The following is a 17,835-nucleotide window of genomic DNA, read 5'->3' on the forward strand; positions in this document are numbered from 1 at the left end:
GGTAATGAATTATATGAAGGTTGTGAATGCTTGTGAATACATGTTTAAATTGTTATTCTTGAATATATTCTTTCATCTCCAATGTTCTTATTTAAATCTTATATGGATTATAATGATGTAATGCTAACCTTCAGTGGTTTACCACCTACCTTTCTGTATGGACGGGTAGATGGAGTGCAGGATGCTTAGTTTGTTTGCTTGATGATGCCGATGAGTGGAGTTCCTCTTTTTATGCAAGTGTCTAGATTAGAGCTCTGATCTAGGGTAGTTCTTGCATGTTAGTTTTTATTTTTGGACTATGTATTTGGAGTTGAGATGTTATTTGTTATTTGAGAATTGGAGAATACAATTGTATTTTGTTGAGATCTGGAGATGTTTTATGAATTATATGTATGTTCCGCTGCTATGCTGTGTAACATGATCATTATGCATGTATTTTTGTGGTTTGATTCGAAAACGTAGCATCTATTTCTAGAATATGTTTGTATATTCGCGCGTTTTACCGCTTATTAGAAATAGGGTGTTACAACACGTACTATCAAAATAAAATAGGGGGTCCTCGTGAGCTTAGCTCAGTTGGTATGGACAATGCATAAAATATGCAAGGTCCGAGTTTCAAACCCCGGCCACCACCAAAAATAAAATAAAATAAAATAGGGGAAATGTTTATAATAAAGATGAGACAAAACAATTAAAGATTTTTAATTAATTTTGGTTGAATTGAGATTTTAGGATATGCTACAACTATTTGATTATCCTTCTATGCTAATTAACTGGATATTAGAGAATTGTTTTTTTTTTTTTTTTGAGGGAGGGATTTGTTGTTTTTATAGGCAATTAATTGGGATATTTTATTCATAAAAAAGAATGGGTCTTGCTAACAAGTGCTCTAAGGGCATTGTTTAAGGAACCCACAAAAAGAAACTATGTCTTGAAAATACAAGTCCAACACATATTAAAGTCATAATTGTACAATTTTCAATGCAAAAGTTGCTATTTTTGGATGCTTAAACAATGTCCTTAGGGCATTTGTTAGCATTTTCCAAAAAGAATTAATGCAAGAGATTTGAAGCCACACTGGCACACACTACAGTTAAACCATACCTGTTTAAACTCCCAATCCCAAACCCGGTTCAACCACCGGTTTTTTTAATACAAAGATCTTCTTCCTCCACTTCCACTACTCCATTTTCATTTCATTCCTCACTGCAAAACCAACCTCAACTCTCTCCTCTCTTCTTCAACAATCCAATCTCTCTCCTCAATCCTCAACAACCCTCTCTCTTCCACCACAATCTCCTCTCCCGAATTCACCCCTATCTCCTCCACCAAATCCACCTCCACTCTCACCCGATCCGATTTCCTTCCTTATCTATCTTCCCTCTCCGATCCCTTCCACCGCTTCAACGAAATCCGCAAACACGCTAACAGCGAGATCTCAACTATCTCCGACGACGGCGGTGCCGGAGAAGCACTCGTCGCGTGTCTCCGTGAAGTTCCGTCTCTTTACTTCAAACAAGACTTTCATCTCGAAGAAGGCGCTACGTTCCGCGCGGCGTGTCCGTTCTCGACTTTTGCTGAGAACGCGGTTTTGTAGGAGAAGCTTTCGCAGTATCTTGATGTGGTTGAGCTTCACCTTGTGAAGGAGATCTCGTTGAGATCGTCGTCGTTCTTTGAAGCGCAGGGTGAGTTGCAGGATATTAATGGGAAGATCGTGGAAGGATGTGCAAGGATTCGTGAATTGAAGGATACGGTTAGGCTTATTGATTCCGATTTGGTTGAGTCTGCGAGGCAGATTCAGTTGCTTAATGGTACAAGGACGAATTTGTTGGCGCTTCAGCAGAAACTTAGGCTCATACTATATGTTAATCAAGCACTCTCTGCTCTCACATTGGTTCGTTTTTTGAATTTTTGTGTCAAGATTCTATGTTAGTGTGTGTTAGATTTCGCTTTACAATCCTCATTTTTAGATTTTGAGTTTTTTGATTCAATTCATTGATTTTAGAGTGAAGTGTTTAGGTTTTAGTGTTGTGAATGTTAGAAATTTTACTGAATAATGTTATTGAGAATTGCGGAACAATGACACGCCAACACTGATAACAATTACTGAAAATTGCATGATTGAACGTAATCACACATTTGTGTCGGACTCTGGACACGCCTTCGATTAGAAGTACTATCGGTACTGCAGATATTCCAGTTAATCTTATGCAGTTTTATTTCTGTTAGCTAGTGAATAATTCAGAGTTTTGAATTTCGAATGTTTTTATTTTGAATCGTTGTAATGGAGAGGTGTTAGTGCTGTAAATGTGGAAGCTATACTTAATAGGATTAATGAATTATTGAGATTTGTGGGGAAACTATTTGCAGTTTTCTTTGGGTTGTTGTATTAGCAGTTCTGTGAGCTTGTAATTAATCAATTTATGCAACAGGTTTCTTCGAAAATTAGTATGGCGATAATTTTGTTTGATTTTCCTATGTTTCCTTTATTATTTTAGTCGTTTTTATGAATGTTTGACAACTGGAAATCCATTTTAAGTTGATATATTTTGCTGTGATACAGCTTGTTGCATCTGCAGATTGTGCTGGAGCACTGGATGTAACTGATGATTTGCAACATTTGCTGGTATACTTTAATTATTATATGATATTTTCTGAATATTATTCTTAACTACTTGTTTTCATGATCGTAGACTTAGTTTTGTTTATCTTTTCATCAGCACTATATGCGTTTGACCTATCATGACTAGGGATGTATCTTAAGTCTTTGACTTATTATGATTTTTAGTTTAGTCAACTTAATAGAATATGATGGAGAACTCAACATAAGTAATTCCTAAATTTTATTCAGTTCAAAAAATCCAAGGTACAATGTAGTTGGTATCCTCTGCTTAGAATATATTTTCCCCTACAATTATAATTGCTTTGAAGCATTGAAATTAGAAAGAAGGTTTATGTTGATTCCATTATCCATATTGATCACGATATATTTACTTTGTAATATGCGGAGGTACTGCATTATGTTCCTTTTCTTTGCATAATCACTGAACATGTTTAGATGTTACCAGATCTTATCGTGGATGGGTAATGTCTTAGTAAATGTGTGTGTAGCTGATATCAATCAGTGTTTGGGTAGCAGATACCAATCATAATATTGAATTGTGCCAGTTTCCTTTTAAGTTACAGCTGACATCAATTACTTACAGTGTCGAACTTACCTAGTTTCCTTTTTTGTCTGTTAATGGCACAGTCTATGTTTTAACATCAATGGGATTCCTGAAGGACGAGAAGAAAATTTATGCTAATTTTAGTCTTATTGTTTCCTGTAACTTTGGTAGGATGGAGACGAGCTCACTGGCTTGCATTGCTTTCGCCATCTTAGAGATCATGTGACATGCTTTATAGAATCCATAAACAGGTACACCTTTTTTGATGTCCAGATCTATCAAGATTGTGTATTCCGTTAACCTGCATCTGCAAATTCATTTGACAGTGTTTTCTACTGCTTTTTGTGATTTTTGTTCCCCTGTAATAATGGGAAGAGAATAGGGTTGAATTATAAGGTTTCTTTGGATAGCTCTGTTTTTGCTTTTGATCTTTAGATGGTGATAGGGAAGTCTACACTCTGCTAATGGCTTTGATGGGTTGAAAAAATGTTTCGGGCTTGCATTGCACTTGGCCTATCTGTGAAATCTTTTGTTCTTATGGTAGAAAAATAAATTGTTTTGATAAAGAAGTAGGGGGATGCAACCATTGAAAATCAATATGCCATCCTAAAAGAAACAGAAGTGAAAAATAAGACAGTGGAGAAAGATGAATCCACATTTATCAAGTTTACCAATCTGACTTAAGCACCATCTAGAAAGCACCCATTTAAGAGTCAATATTTTTTTTTTTGTTTGAAAGAACAGTCAATATTTAAAAGTAGTGAATTTTAACTTAGGTTTATAAGAATTTGTATATAAATTCTTGCCTAGATTTTGAATATATAAATTTATAAGAATAGGTGCCTGTGGATACAAAACATTTGTACCACATGAATCTGGTTCAGTCAGCTGCTGATTATTCGGGTTGGTTTATCCAAGTAAAACACATCATTTTGATTGATAAGAAAGAAAAGAGAGATACAGAATAATAGAGAAACGAAGCAGCAATTGAGGTAGATATTGTGATTTATTGTGGCCTGTAAACAAAAAATCATCAACAAATGGATTAATTCTTTATCTTGATTTGGATAAAAGATGGTTGTTATTGTGTTTTTTTGTGGCTTGGAAACAAGTAATCCTAATTATCAACTGGAAAGTTCAGGAGTGCATTTTTTTGCTTGTCGCTTTTAAATTTGTTTAAGGGTTGGTCTTAACAAACTACATTCTTATCTTTTTATTTCGGTTTCGTATATGATTCGAACTAAATTCATCCACGTTGCTTTATTTTAAAATGTTTTAAACTTACGCTTATTTAAAACATGTTTTCTTTGTCCATCAATGCTTGTAACTTTGAAATCTTGAGTTTTGGTAATGATATAGTGGTAAAAAACGATTGTATATTTTTGAAGAAAAACCGCAAGTTGTGTTATGTATTGTTTTATTTTTGTAGCATTCTTTCAGCAGAGTTTATTCGATCTTCTTTAACCGATGCTGCAGAATCAGATGTGATAATTTTATCTAAAGCTAAATCAAGAGCTTCCCTGCTGATGAACGGAAAAGATGATGAAGTAAGATCGTATCTTAAATTACTTTTATCCTTAACACCTCTTTTTGTTGTCTCTTTTATTTTATATGAATCTTGTGCTGGAGATCTGTCAATTGTTTACCATTATTATGTTATAGAGGGTACTGTCACAGGGATTTCTTCATGTAAAATGTAGTTGGCATATTTTAAAGTGAACTGTACTGTCAGGTTGTCAAACTCTAGTCGAGAGTATAGGTAAAATCTCGGAGCTTCCATTGATTCGTAGAGTATACCTAATATAAAAGATGTTAAAAAAAAAGTATACCTAATATACAAATAATATTAAAAACCTTTACACGACATATATATAAGGGAAATGTTAACGAGTTCCCCCGGGGCACTCTTTAAGACCTTTAAATGGTAATTTTTTTTGAAAATTTGTGTAATCAATATAATCACATTAACATGCCAATAATCCAACATTACAAATTCATAATAAGGCTTAAACGCACATTTCACCCCCCCCCCCGCTCCATTTAGCCTCTTTTGCAAAACACTAATTTTGACTTGGTCAATACTATGTGTCACACCATCTGTGTATTTTTTGAATTAAAAAAAGGAAAAGCCATGTGTGTATTTATAGAATTAAAAATAATAATTAATGATGAAATAAAATAAATGGAAAAGGAAAAAAGGGGAGAGCACGTGTTTTCTCCTTCACCATCTCCTTTCCTCTCTCTCAACCCTCTCCCTAACCTCCATCAATATAGCAGCAACCATAAACCACAACTCTCCAATTTCATCCCCTTTCACTACACGTTCACCAGCTCATCCACAACTTTTTTTTTCCAAATGACTCATAAACCCACCCACACTTTTGTGACTCAAAATCTCACTTTGATCCACCCATTCCTCAACCACCACCAACCCCTTTTCCTTCATTCTCTCTACCAACTGAACACCCAATACCTCATCTAACCTCAGTTATACATCTTCTTTGTCAACAATCTTACCTTAACTACCCACAAAAATTTATGTCCACTTTTCATCAACCCATTTTGAATCTCTCTCATTTGGTCCCTTCCCAACACAGCTCTGCTTTCAAACCAAACATAAACCACAACCCTAATAGGTTGCTCATCTGATGATGTTTCCTTTTGATTTTCTTTCTCAAGTTCAAGAGGAACAAAAGGACAAACACCAGAAACAGAAAGTGACTCTGATTGAAATGAGAAAGGAAAGAGGGAAGACATCAGAGATAAAAACAGAGATGGATGGTCAAAGTGTAGAGATCAAAGGAGGGAGAAGGTGAGTTGACTCACAAATGGTTTGAAACTTTGAACTCGTGAGGATTGGGTTGAGAATCGAATCTGCGATAGAGGACTTGAAATTGGCATGGACGGGGTGAAACCATGGAGGCTCCATTAGCCGATGGTAGAACCGGCCTCCGTAAGTGAATGGGTGCGGTTCCGTGGTGGTCAGAATCGCAAAGGGGGAACCACCATGGTAGAACCGTCCTCCATAGTGAAAGGGATTTTCATATTAGTGATCTTTTCAGACTCAGCTCTTTGCCCTGTGCAGTATCAGGTTTTAAATTAAGTTCGAAAAACATGAGTTTAAAGGAGTGTTTGACTTCCAAATAGGTTTGTTAGGGATTGACTTGTGATTCACTTGAAGAATCCAAAGTCTAAACTCTTCTTTGTTGGAAGTAGTTAAGTAGTTGAAATAAGTATAAGTAGCAGGATAAATGAAGGTATTGTTTATTCTTGCTACCTTAAGCACAAATGCACAATGATAAATATTTTCATCGAGTACTCTAGCATTTAATCCTATGCTTGAGAAGCTGAAATCTCAAAATGTTATGTTGCGTGGATTATGTTCTTTCTGTTATTATATTTTCTTGGGTGTGCATCCGTGTTTTGATAAATATTATTTCTCAATTGTGATGTTTTGAAGTTTTGAGGATGCAAATTTTGATCTAATCTCTACCTAATCATAACCAGGCAAAGTTAGAAGAAGAAACAACCAATTTCAAAGATAGTCTTCTCCCTACTGTAATTGGCTTGCTTAGAACAGTGAGTATTAGCTGCATTTACTCTAAAAATATTTGTTGTTTATGCTAGTTCAATTTCTATATCATGTCATGGGAGTTTGAATAATACCTTTGGTTGATGAAAAATCTTCACTAAGATCCATGCAACTAGTTATTCTTTTGTATTTTTGAGGATATGCTGTTCCTTTTATCCGTCATAGTGATTTGTAAACGCTTGGCAGTTGGTAACAGATATATGAGGATAAGATAAGAGACAGGAAAAATCGTCTGAGATCTGGTACCATAAAAATAATTGATGAACTATGTTGCACACAAAGAAACATCACCTTGAAAGTTTCATCTTTATGCTTCCAATGTAATTCTCCTGAAACTCCTCGCGATTCATTCTAATTGTGCTATGTGAGGCATGGAATCTGAAAACCTTGGAGTGGCAGAGCCGCAGAGGTAGTCTTGGCAACAAGTTATTTTATGTGGAGTTGGGAATACTAACACCGCACAATTACAGTCCATTAATTAGGTGGTGGCTGTTTGTTGTTTCCCCATGCCATCTATACTTTCATCTTATTAACTGAAATTTTCCTCGAAGCCCTTTTTGTAGTACAGACCACAGAGCAGTAAACTATGTATATGATACAATAACAACCAAGTTTTATCCATCTAGGTGGTGTAAGGGATATAAATGAATTGGACAACTGTCCCTAACATGCACATGCACTATTTCAAAAATAATAATTGTACATTTGACTGCCATTCATTGATGCGTCTCTTACTTGGAGGGAATTTGTTGACCTGGAATCAAAATAAATTTGCCCATGAAGATTTAAGTTTAACTTGTCTACAAAGTATTCCAAATTCCCCGGTCCCCCTAACATTCGTAATTTAGGATATTAAGATTTCACATGTTTTGTGGGGAGAGACCTATAAGATATGTTTACGATTCCTAAAGCTTTTCAGTTTATTTTTTGAAATTTATTCCTTGTTCTTTTAGCTTCTAGAAATGCACACTATGCTCCTTTCTTGAATGAGTCTTAGGATTGTTAGATGATATTATACTATTTTCCCCAGGTAGTCGAAAACTTGGTTTTCTGGAATTTAGCTTGTTTTGGTTTTATGGTTTTCTTATTTTCAGGCTAAACTTCCCTCTGTTCTGAGGATCTATCGAGACACACTGACTGCTGATATGAAGAGTGCTATTAAAACTGCCGTTGCTGAGTTGCTTCCAGTTATTGCTGCTCGAGCTTCAGAATCGGAGTTCTTTTCTGGAGACAGAGCTGTAGAGGCAGATGGTGAGAATTTCTATAGCATAACTATTGATATTTGGCTATCAGAAATTAAATCTTATATATGGGTTGGGGGTTAAATTATTATTTTCACTGTTACATTAATAACTCAAACATAATTTTTGTGTGGATCCAACCATTGAATAGTAACAATTTGTTGCATTGTTTATTTATGTCACATCTCATAAAATGTAAATAGGTTTGTAATCAGACTGTTATATATATATATATATATATATATATATATATATATATATATATATATATATATATATATATATATATATATATATACACACACACACACCTTTCTTTTATAAGCACTTTTCTACTTTCAACTTTCTAATGTTTAATAGTGACTCAGGTGGTGGTGCTTCACTTGCTAGCAAGTTAAAGAGTCTGTCATCTGATTGCTCTGTCCATCTTTTGAGTGCTGTTTTCATGATTGTACAGGTAATTTGTACTTGACTTTTGTTGTGTCCATCTAGACTATAATTCTTGTATATTTTGAAATGTATTTAGTCTTAATAATATAGACAACACACATTAATGATATCTTGCCGGCATTGCTGAGATGCACAGACACTAATACACAATACACAGACTCTGCAATTAAGGAAAATTTGAAAATGTCACCTTGCTTTATAAACCATCTGTTTTTTCTTCTTGCTTGGCTGTATTATTGTTAATTCGCTTGCTGGACTCATTGTTTTCTACCAATTTAAATAGGGTGCTTTATTGATAGTAATGAAAATGGTGAAATAGTAGTAGAGAGAGTTTCTCTAACTACTCCCTGAGCAAAGCTCCGACACAACTCAGAGAGGAATCCTACTCTGGCCCTAACAGAAAACTTATTCTGTCATCTCTTAAACTCCTAAGAATTCCCCTGTACATACAGATAAAGAGAACATTCTATTATTTAACCCTAATGGGCCTCTTATTATTTAATCCTAATGGACCACTTACTAATAATCAACTTAAACCTAATTAATCACCTACTAATTTCTTAAAACATCCTCTCATATGTCCTAACAACATGCATAGTCAGAAACATTTTCTTTTCCCATCATTTTCCTGATAATGCCGAGTAAAGTTGCATAAAAAATAAATTTCGCTACTATTTAGAAGTATGTTGTAAGTTTTAGCAGATATGAGTGATAGTTTGCAATTCCACTCCATTTCATTCTTTGTTTTTTAAGTTACGGAACAATCGTAAACTCCAAGAAAATTTGATCTTGGACACTAGAAATTGTGGATATGAGTGTTGTAGTGTAAGGAAGAAAAAGGTCAGACATGGTAAAGCATTAAAAGAGAAGTCTTGTACCTAATGGTCCTCCCGTATTATTCATAATTAGGGAACATTACTTAGGAAACACCTATATGGAAACTAAGTACCTAAAGGTAGCATTTCCACGTTGAAAAAACTTCCATTGGAGATTAGAAGCATTGATTGTTCCCAAGTGTTGAGATATTGTAAAATAGTCTTGGTACCAGTTTAGATATTATCCGATTGTATTCCTGGGATTCTTTGCTATTTTCTCCTTTTAGTTGATTATCTTCCCTAATCTTTCGCGATTAATTAGGTTAGCCTCATCTATATATGTGTGTGTGTGTGTGTTTGCATTTTTTTGTTTAATGGCAAATATTAGTCTCTAGTTGTTAGATTAGTTTTTCTCCTTCGTCCGGGTTTGAACCCAAGTCCTCCAACTCCTTATCTCTTAGTTCAAACCAGTTGAGCTATCCAACACCTTTTGCGTGTGTATTACAAAAGTCACTAATGGATTGAAAGTTTATATGATATAAATCATTTTTATAAGTGTATATCTAAATCTAAAGTCATTTGATTTGACATTCCGAATCACATATCAAATTATATTAGATTTACAATAACGCAATTGCAGAAAAAATCTATACGATATAAGCTTTGAATCCAACAATAAATTTTGTTTTATAAGTATTTGATAAAAATTTATTGAGAACTGTAACACTATCCAATTGTTACACTGGTGTAATGTGATTCCTCCTCATCTCTCTCTCTCTCTCTCTCTCTCTCTATATATATATATATATATATATATATATATATATATCATACATTTGTCCATTATTATATGCTCCTTTTGCAATTTTCACATATATTAAAAAAATAAAAAAAGTGGGTAGTTCCCTCGAAACAAAACAAAAGTGGGTAGTGTTGTACCAAAATAAAAAAAAAAAGTGGGTATTGTATTCAATGTATCTATTTTGTGTATAGATGTTCCTAAAATACCATTTTGTTTATGGATGTGTTCAACTCTGACACCTCATCTCCCAAAACATTTAGTAGTATTGATTGTGTGTATTTGAAAAAAATAAATAAATGTATCTAGTAATTTGAAATGGGGATTATATTTACGGACACTTTTTTTTTTTTGTCTGGAAAAAAGGAGCTTATATTGAGGAACAAAGGTAGTAATGTATATAGAACATTCTCTTTCCATTGATACATGAAAATACAGTTTATTTTCAATTACTATTGGTATTCATAGCAAGGTTCTTAAGCCCTATTCTTTGTGTCCTCAAGGGTAACCTAGTTTTTAGTTCGGTGATGCCCAAAGAGAAACCTTGCTATAGATATCATTTTGAATATAAATATTTCTCATTAACTATGAAAAGGGCTGAACAAATATTTTTATACACGTGAGATGGAATCTAAATAGGAATATTATCCTATCATTAATCCTACTACTAGCAAATCTTGATATAATCAATCTTAATATCTCAACACATATGATGTATATGCTTCACCTTAAGGGGCATGTCGGGATATTGTAACATTATATTCAGATAATATCCTGATTGTGTTTCTGGTATTATTTCCCAAGTGTCCTTTTTAGTTATTTTTTATTCCTTAACCGGTAGGGATTGATCAGGTTAACATCTTGTATACATGTTGTACATTCTCCTTTCCTTGATACAAGAAAATACAATATATTTTCAATCTGAAGTCCGATCATTATGCTCTATGCTATCTTTGAAGTGATCATGATCTTCATGTAACTCCTTGAGTGTTTAGTTTTGTTTCTTTATATATGTGAGAATCTGAAATCTGAGTTATATCAAATCTTGAATAAGAGAGAAAAGAGAGACATATGATGAAAACTGTGCGTCTGAATAGCACTACGGAAGATTTATTATATAGGAGTTAAGTAACTTAGAGACTAAGCTAGGATATATTTACAGAAGGAATATTCTAAATAATATTCTATGCTAAGTAACTTAGAGAGTAAGGTAAAATATATTTACAATGTAAATATAATTATCTACTATTTATTTAAATATCAACATCAACAAATATCACATGTACATGAATCAAAATGCTCCCTGGTTTAGAAATTCTTTGTCTTGACAATCTTGTGGTGTTTCCTTAACTTTTATAATACTTAGAACAGTGAAACCTAAAGACATTTTATTCATGGCAGACAAGGTTTGCATCCACGAATTCTGCAATCACAGGACTTGAACTTTTCCATATGTTAGATTGGTTTTAATAGCATAAGAATATATTGTATGCTGTATAGTTTTTACTGCATAATTTTGTCTCTTGGTACATTAAACCTTCATTATCAATGGCTATTGCCCAAGAAAGGGATTATTGACTATTATGCCAACTTGTAATGTTAAAAACTTACATGTTTTATCTTCCTAGGGAGACTCTATGTATTGGCTATATTTCATGTACAAGAATAGGTATTATGTGTCTAGGGCTACAGCCACGTTACTGAAATTTACCTTTCCAATGGTTTGCACTTTATCAGCTTTTGTAAGAGTGATGTAATAAGATTTTTTTCTTTTTAGTGATTGCAGGCACATTTAGTGCGGGCGGCTGAAGTGAAAAAAGCCATTGAATGGATTTTGAGCAACTGTGATGGTCATTATGCTTCTGATTCAGTTGCTGCAGCAATTGCGCATGGTGCTGCAGCTGCAGAAATATCCCAAGAAAGTGAGGTTCATGGTACCACATTTTTGCCATATTCACCTCAAAAGAATGTTGCCAAGGGTCCATCTTTTCACGGAAAAGCAATAGATGCTGTGAGCTCCTCAAATATGTCAAAAAATTTCAGGTTAAATATAGGCTCTTTGTTCTAATACACTTGTAATGGAAAGTTTTTCTGGATTCTTTTGTGTTTAGATTGGAAGAAGCATGTAATTTATGATGTAGGAGCTAATTTTCCTCTCACAGAAACACCTAAACTCACTAATGGAGTATAGAAATGAAATACTAGTTTTAAGTTAATAGAAATGATAAATAATTGTATTGAAATGAAATACTTGTTGTTTTGTGCAAAATATTTTTCATTTCTCTTATAAGTTTGAACTGTTGATACTTTATTGAATGGTGACAAATGTAATATATTGAACGAGGACTATTCCTTTATAGAATCCTTATTCGTAGGAACTCTTTTTAAACACCAGAACACTATTTATATGTCAAAAGCCAGTTAACTCGAAAGTTCAATCTGATAGGTGAAGAAGGTACACAAAGTTTTACACTAAAAGCATTATGGATCTGTCCCATCATTTTAAAAACCAGGCTACAAAAAACGAAATTTGTGAGAGGAAAATTAAAAGAAAAATGAGCTAGAATATTGTTAAGTGCCACTACTTTCTGTTCCCTTAAGACTTGAGTGGTTTGCCACATGACTTCAGCTGTAGTAAAACCATCTATATTCTATAGCATGCATGTCTAATATATCTGGGACATTTTCTTGTTGCCGGCATTATCTTTTGCAAACGTACTATCATCCATCCCCTTAACAATGTTGAATCCGTATGGTGATACTCCTCTCAAATGTTTTATCTTATCTTGTTTAGTCCTTCAGTAGTAATTTTTCTGTTTTAGAGGCTGCTAGGATTGAAGTACTGTATTTCTTTTACTGGTTACTAATAACTAATTGCTCTTATGTAATCTTCTCTCTTAAAAAATATGATAATGGGGGTTAAGACCATGATATGGAGTCCACTAGATGCTTGTAAAGTTAGTACATGGATTATATAATTATAAAATAAATTATACTTTGATCTAGTATGCTTTCTGCCATTACTTTTGTGTTTTAATTGCTGCCCAATTTATTTCATGTTCTCAAAAAATCTGGTCCTAAACAGAGCTGATGTATTGCGAGAAAACGCAGAAGCTGTGTTTGCAGCATGTGATGCTGCTCATGTAAGATGGGCAAAGCTTCTGGGGGTCCGTGCTACTCTCCATCCTAGGTTGAAACTGCAGGAGTTTCTAACTGTTTACAACATCACCCATGAGTTCATTACAGCTACAGAAAAAGTACATATTTTCATTTTGGTTTAAAGTTTATATTTCAAATTATGTGGTTTTAGTTCCCTGATTGAACTCCCAAATTAAAACTAACAGATTGGTGGAAGATTGGGATACAGCATCTGTGGGATACTGCATTCACAGGCCAAGGCTTTTATTGATTGTCAGCATGATTCTCGGGTCAGTTTAAATTTGGTGCTTTCCGTTGTGTTTTATATATTGTTTCCTCAAAAAACTGTTCATCTCTATTAATATCCCTTGCTTTGCATTTAGGTGTCAAAAATTATGGCAGTGCATGACCAGGAAACATGGGTGGAGATAGATGTTCCTGATGAATTTCAATCCATTATCAATACACTTTTTCCATTGGATGCATTGTCTTCTGGGGACCCTAATGGTGTTGAACAAGATAATTCAAACAGTTACCATGATTTGGCGACTAACAATGATGCTCGGCCGATGGCAGACACTGGACAGTCAAATGCTGAACAGAATGTTGAGCAGACTGATTCCACCGATGAATCTAAGAAACCAAATAGAGGTCATAGTAAATCGTTAGAGAGTATCAGCACTGAGAAAGATCAGAAAAAATCTGCATCTCAACCTCTTTTCTACAAAGGTGTTGGTTATCACATGGTAAACTGGTTGGTCATCTGGACTGAACTTTGTTTTCTTTTTGCCCCCTATTGTATGCAACTTCTATTCATTGTGTCTTCTTTTCCTCTCTCTCTCTCTCTCTCTCTCTCTCTCTCTCTCTCTTAATATGCTTGTGTAGGCATACTCAAGTATTTTTTATTATTATTATTATTACTACTATTATTATTATTACTACTACTACTACTACTACTACTACTACTATTATTATTATTATTATTATTATTATTATTATTATTATTATTATTAGTCCTTCTGTTCCATAATAATTGTTACATTTGCGAAAATGAATTTGCCCCCAAAATTGTTATTTTTCAGTTTTCAATGTAACATTAATTACTTTTTTCCAATTATGCCCTCTAATTAGTATCGTGTGTATCGCTCCCAAGTTATTATTTTCAACTTTGGGTTTACGATAATGAGAATCAACCAATAGTTAATACGGTTAATTTGATAAAATTGTTCTCTTTTCATCATTTATAATTTCTCCCATTTTAGCCCTCAGCTGTGAGAATGCATTTAAAGTACTTCAATATCTTCTGTTTGCTTCCAGTGGCTTGATATTGCTCAAGATGTTGTCAGAATACATTGATATGAACAACCTTTTGCCAGCACTATCTTCAGAAGTTGTTCTCCGTGTGGTAGAAATCTTGAAGTGTTTCAACACAAGAACATGTCAACTTGTGCTTGGGGCTAAAGCAATGCAGGTAGTACTTGTATTGTTCTCTGAATTTTTGGATCCTTTTAGATATAAAAACTATTTTTATAAATAAGATGCATATATCTAGAGCAACGTCCAAGTGATTTCTGTAAAAGAATTTAGGTATTCCTCTATCTCTTTTAGTTTGACCATTATCCATCTCATCACTCATTATCATTTCCAATACAATAAATTTTTCTCTTGTTTCCCTTCACTGCCCAACATTCAACACCATAGGGAAAAATGGTCTTATAAGCTCATAAATACAATTGTTTGACTCAATAAGTTAGAATCAATTTTCAGGGGCTGCTCCTTACTTTCATCCTGTTCCAATCTTCTCATCCATGCTTCCATTTCGTTTTTTTTTTTTTTTAAATAAATATTAGAAGCTCCAAGGATCTGAGCTCTTTGATGCCAATTTGATAAAAACCTAATATATTCATATCTGAAATAGAAAATAATGGAGCTCTGCAATTTACAATCTGAGGCGTATCCCTCTGTAACTGTACAACAGAAAGCAAAATATAGAAATGCAGAAACGAAGAAGACAGTTGGATTAGTATCCTTCCTCAAGCCAAAATATTTCCAATAAAACCATTCTATTACCAAGAAAAAAGATGATAGGTTGCCATAACCGTTACCCAAAATATTTTCATACCCCCTGATACTGTTACCCCCCCTCCAAAACTCATTCTATTATAACAGAATTCTCATTCTCTCTCTTCAATCCCCTTACCCCACGTGCCCCATTCTGTTATTTCTCCCCCCACATTAATAATGGACCTTTCATTAATAGTGACCCTATCAGATTTCAACTAATGTGTTAATGAAACCCAGCTTGGGGAGCATATATTGAGTCATTTCATATCAGCTTATATATTGTCCTGCACTGGAAAGAAACCGCAGGACAATGCTGAGTTAAAAAATTCACGGCTTTCAAACAGTGTGCATCATTTCGTTAAACTATATCCTAAGTAAATGCTGCAGCTGTTGATTTTTTCGGCTTTCGAACAGTTTTGCTTAACGAACTTGATCCCATTTCAATTAACTAGAGTTTTGTCATTCTTTTGGTTTCTAATTTTTTCTAAATTGTGTTCAGGTGTCTGGTTTGAAGTCCATCACCTCTAAACACCTGGCGCTGGCAAGTCAAGTCATTAGTTTCATACATGCTATTATTCCTGGTACAAATTCGCACACCTGTATTAAGTTTTTTGAATGTGTTTGTATCACCAGAGTTTATGAAATTGTTGTTACACGGTCGAATTAAATTATAACTTTGTTCTTCATTTCTGGTGTAAGAAATTCGGCAGATTCTTTTTCTGAAAGTTCCAGAGAATAGAAAATTGCTATTGCTTTCAGACATTGATCGAGTTGCGCAGGTACATACCTAATCCCTTTTTCGCCTTCCTCCATCTGATAGAGTAGACTTATGCAGATGCTGTTTGATTTTAGTTGCATTTTTCAATGAATATCTTTGCTGGAAGTATTATCTTTTCTTTCTTTCTTTTCCTGCTTATAGGGGATGAATATTTATGATTTACAATTCCTCATATAAGGTGAAAATTTACATAGTAGTGTATTAATTGGAAATAGATTTTCCATGTAGTCTCCCTTGCAATGATTCTCCAATCCCTCTACTTTTCCTTTGAGTGGAAAAAGAAATATTGTAATAGAGGAAGGGGCAAATTAATAGATATTATGTTAGGAACCCGAATTAAAGAGAAACAAAAGAAATAGTATTATTGATTGAAAAGAAAATATTACAGAAGATCAACCCTCTGTAATCCTAGAGCAAAAGCTCCTCAGAGAAGAGACATCTCTCTCTGCCCAAAAACCAATAAGGTTCCTAACTGAATAATTCTCAATCTCCCTACTGTTGTTGCCAAATGGTCTTATTTATATAAACTAAGGGCATAAACTGCCTGTAACCACTCCTAATCAATACAAATTACTGCATAAACTGCCTAACTGCTCCTAATGAATACAAATATTGCATATTATACAAAATGCTAACTGCTCCTAAATAACTATATATTGAAATAACTGACTGCATCAGCAGTTACCCTATCAATACCACCCGATACCTAACAGATTATTTGAGTTTGTAAAGTCTAAAGTGCTGAGTAACTGAAGGAAATGACAAAATGTGATAGAAAATGGAAGTGAACATAAATATATAAAATAGACAGAAGTCTGTGAAGCTGACAATTAAATGCGATGACATGTATTCTACAGAGTGCAAGTGTTGCACAAGAAATTATATCTTTTAACAACATGTGTGCATTTAAGCTGAAGGTCAATAGTTCGGATTTTGTAGCCTTTGTTCAATTTTTGGGTTTAACAAAATGTTTGGGTACCGGAACAAGGACAGGCAAGGAACTTGTATATCCACTAGATAATTTTTTTTAGAAACTTCTTTTCTATACTGATTTCATCATGTTCAAACTCATTAATCTCATCATCTATGAAATTCAACACCCTTTATGAGGGCTTTTACTTGTTTCCGCATGTTCGTACCAGATGAGTAGAGTTTAGAATGATCAACTTGTATTACACAAAGGGGATGAACAAATATATACACAAGAGAGAATCTCTCAAAACAAGGAAAAATAATAATCTATGGACACAGTATAAAAAAATATTAATATTATAGTAATGACTATAATCAACTGTATCAAATGTCATTTTTCCCCTCAAATATTTTTTCTTCCTTTACTCCCATTTTAATAGCGAAAATGAAATGTTAGCCTATGTGGTTAGAAGTTTGATAAACAGTGAACTTGTCCCTCGATGTCCCTTGATGCGAAACATGATATGTGAACCTATTTTGTTTTATATTCGGAAAAATGAAAGTATTGGAGTGACTTTGTCGCGAAAATGAGATTTTAGCCTATATGGTTAGAAGATTGATAAAGGTTGAACTTGTCCCTCGATCTCCCTTGATACGAAACATGATATGTGAACCTATTTGGTTTTGTATTCGGCAAAATGAAATTATTTGAATGACCATTGTCCCAAAAATGAGATTTTAGCCTATATGGTTAAAAGTTTGATAAATATTAATGTTGAATTTGTCCCTCAATGTTCTTTATTGCGTAACATAATATTTGAACCAATTTCGTTTCAAATTTGGTAAATAGAAACTAATGAGATGACCCTTATCGTGAAA

The 17,835-nt window shown here is 33.9% G+C and overlaps 1 pseudogene across 1 annotated transcript; it reads left to right on the top strand.

The window, feature by feature from the left end:
- Positions 1-1,153: 1,153 nt before the first annotated feature.
- LOC146946841 (vacuolar protein sorting-associated protein 54, chloroplastic-like) lies at positions 1,154-16,424 on the top strand (annotated as a pseudogene). Its single transcript, XR_015026817.1, has 14 exons — positions 1,154-1,894; positions 2,564-2,626; positions 3,339-3,418; positions 4,597-4,714; positions 6,675-6,746; positions 7,854-8,010; positions 8,369-8,457; positions 11,851-12,107; positions 13,150-13,321; positions 13,409-13,492; positions 13,586-13,956; positions 14,520-14,673; positions 15,766-15,847; positions 15,966-16,424. The product of XR_015026817.1 is annotated as a vacuolar protein sorting-associated protein 54, chloroplastic-like (transcript).
- The last annotated feature ends 1,411 nt before the right edge of the window (positions 16,425-17,835 follow it).

This window comes from Medicago sativa, chromosome 2 (genome assembly GCF_051527215.1).
Source record: "Medicago sativa cultivar Bolivia chromosome 2, Bolivia_mono, whole genome shotgun sequence".
NCBI lineage: Eukaryota > Viridiplantae > Streptophyta > Magnoliopsida > Fabales > Fabaceae > Medicago > Medicago sativa.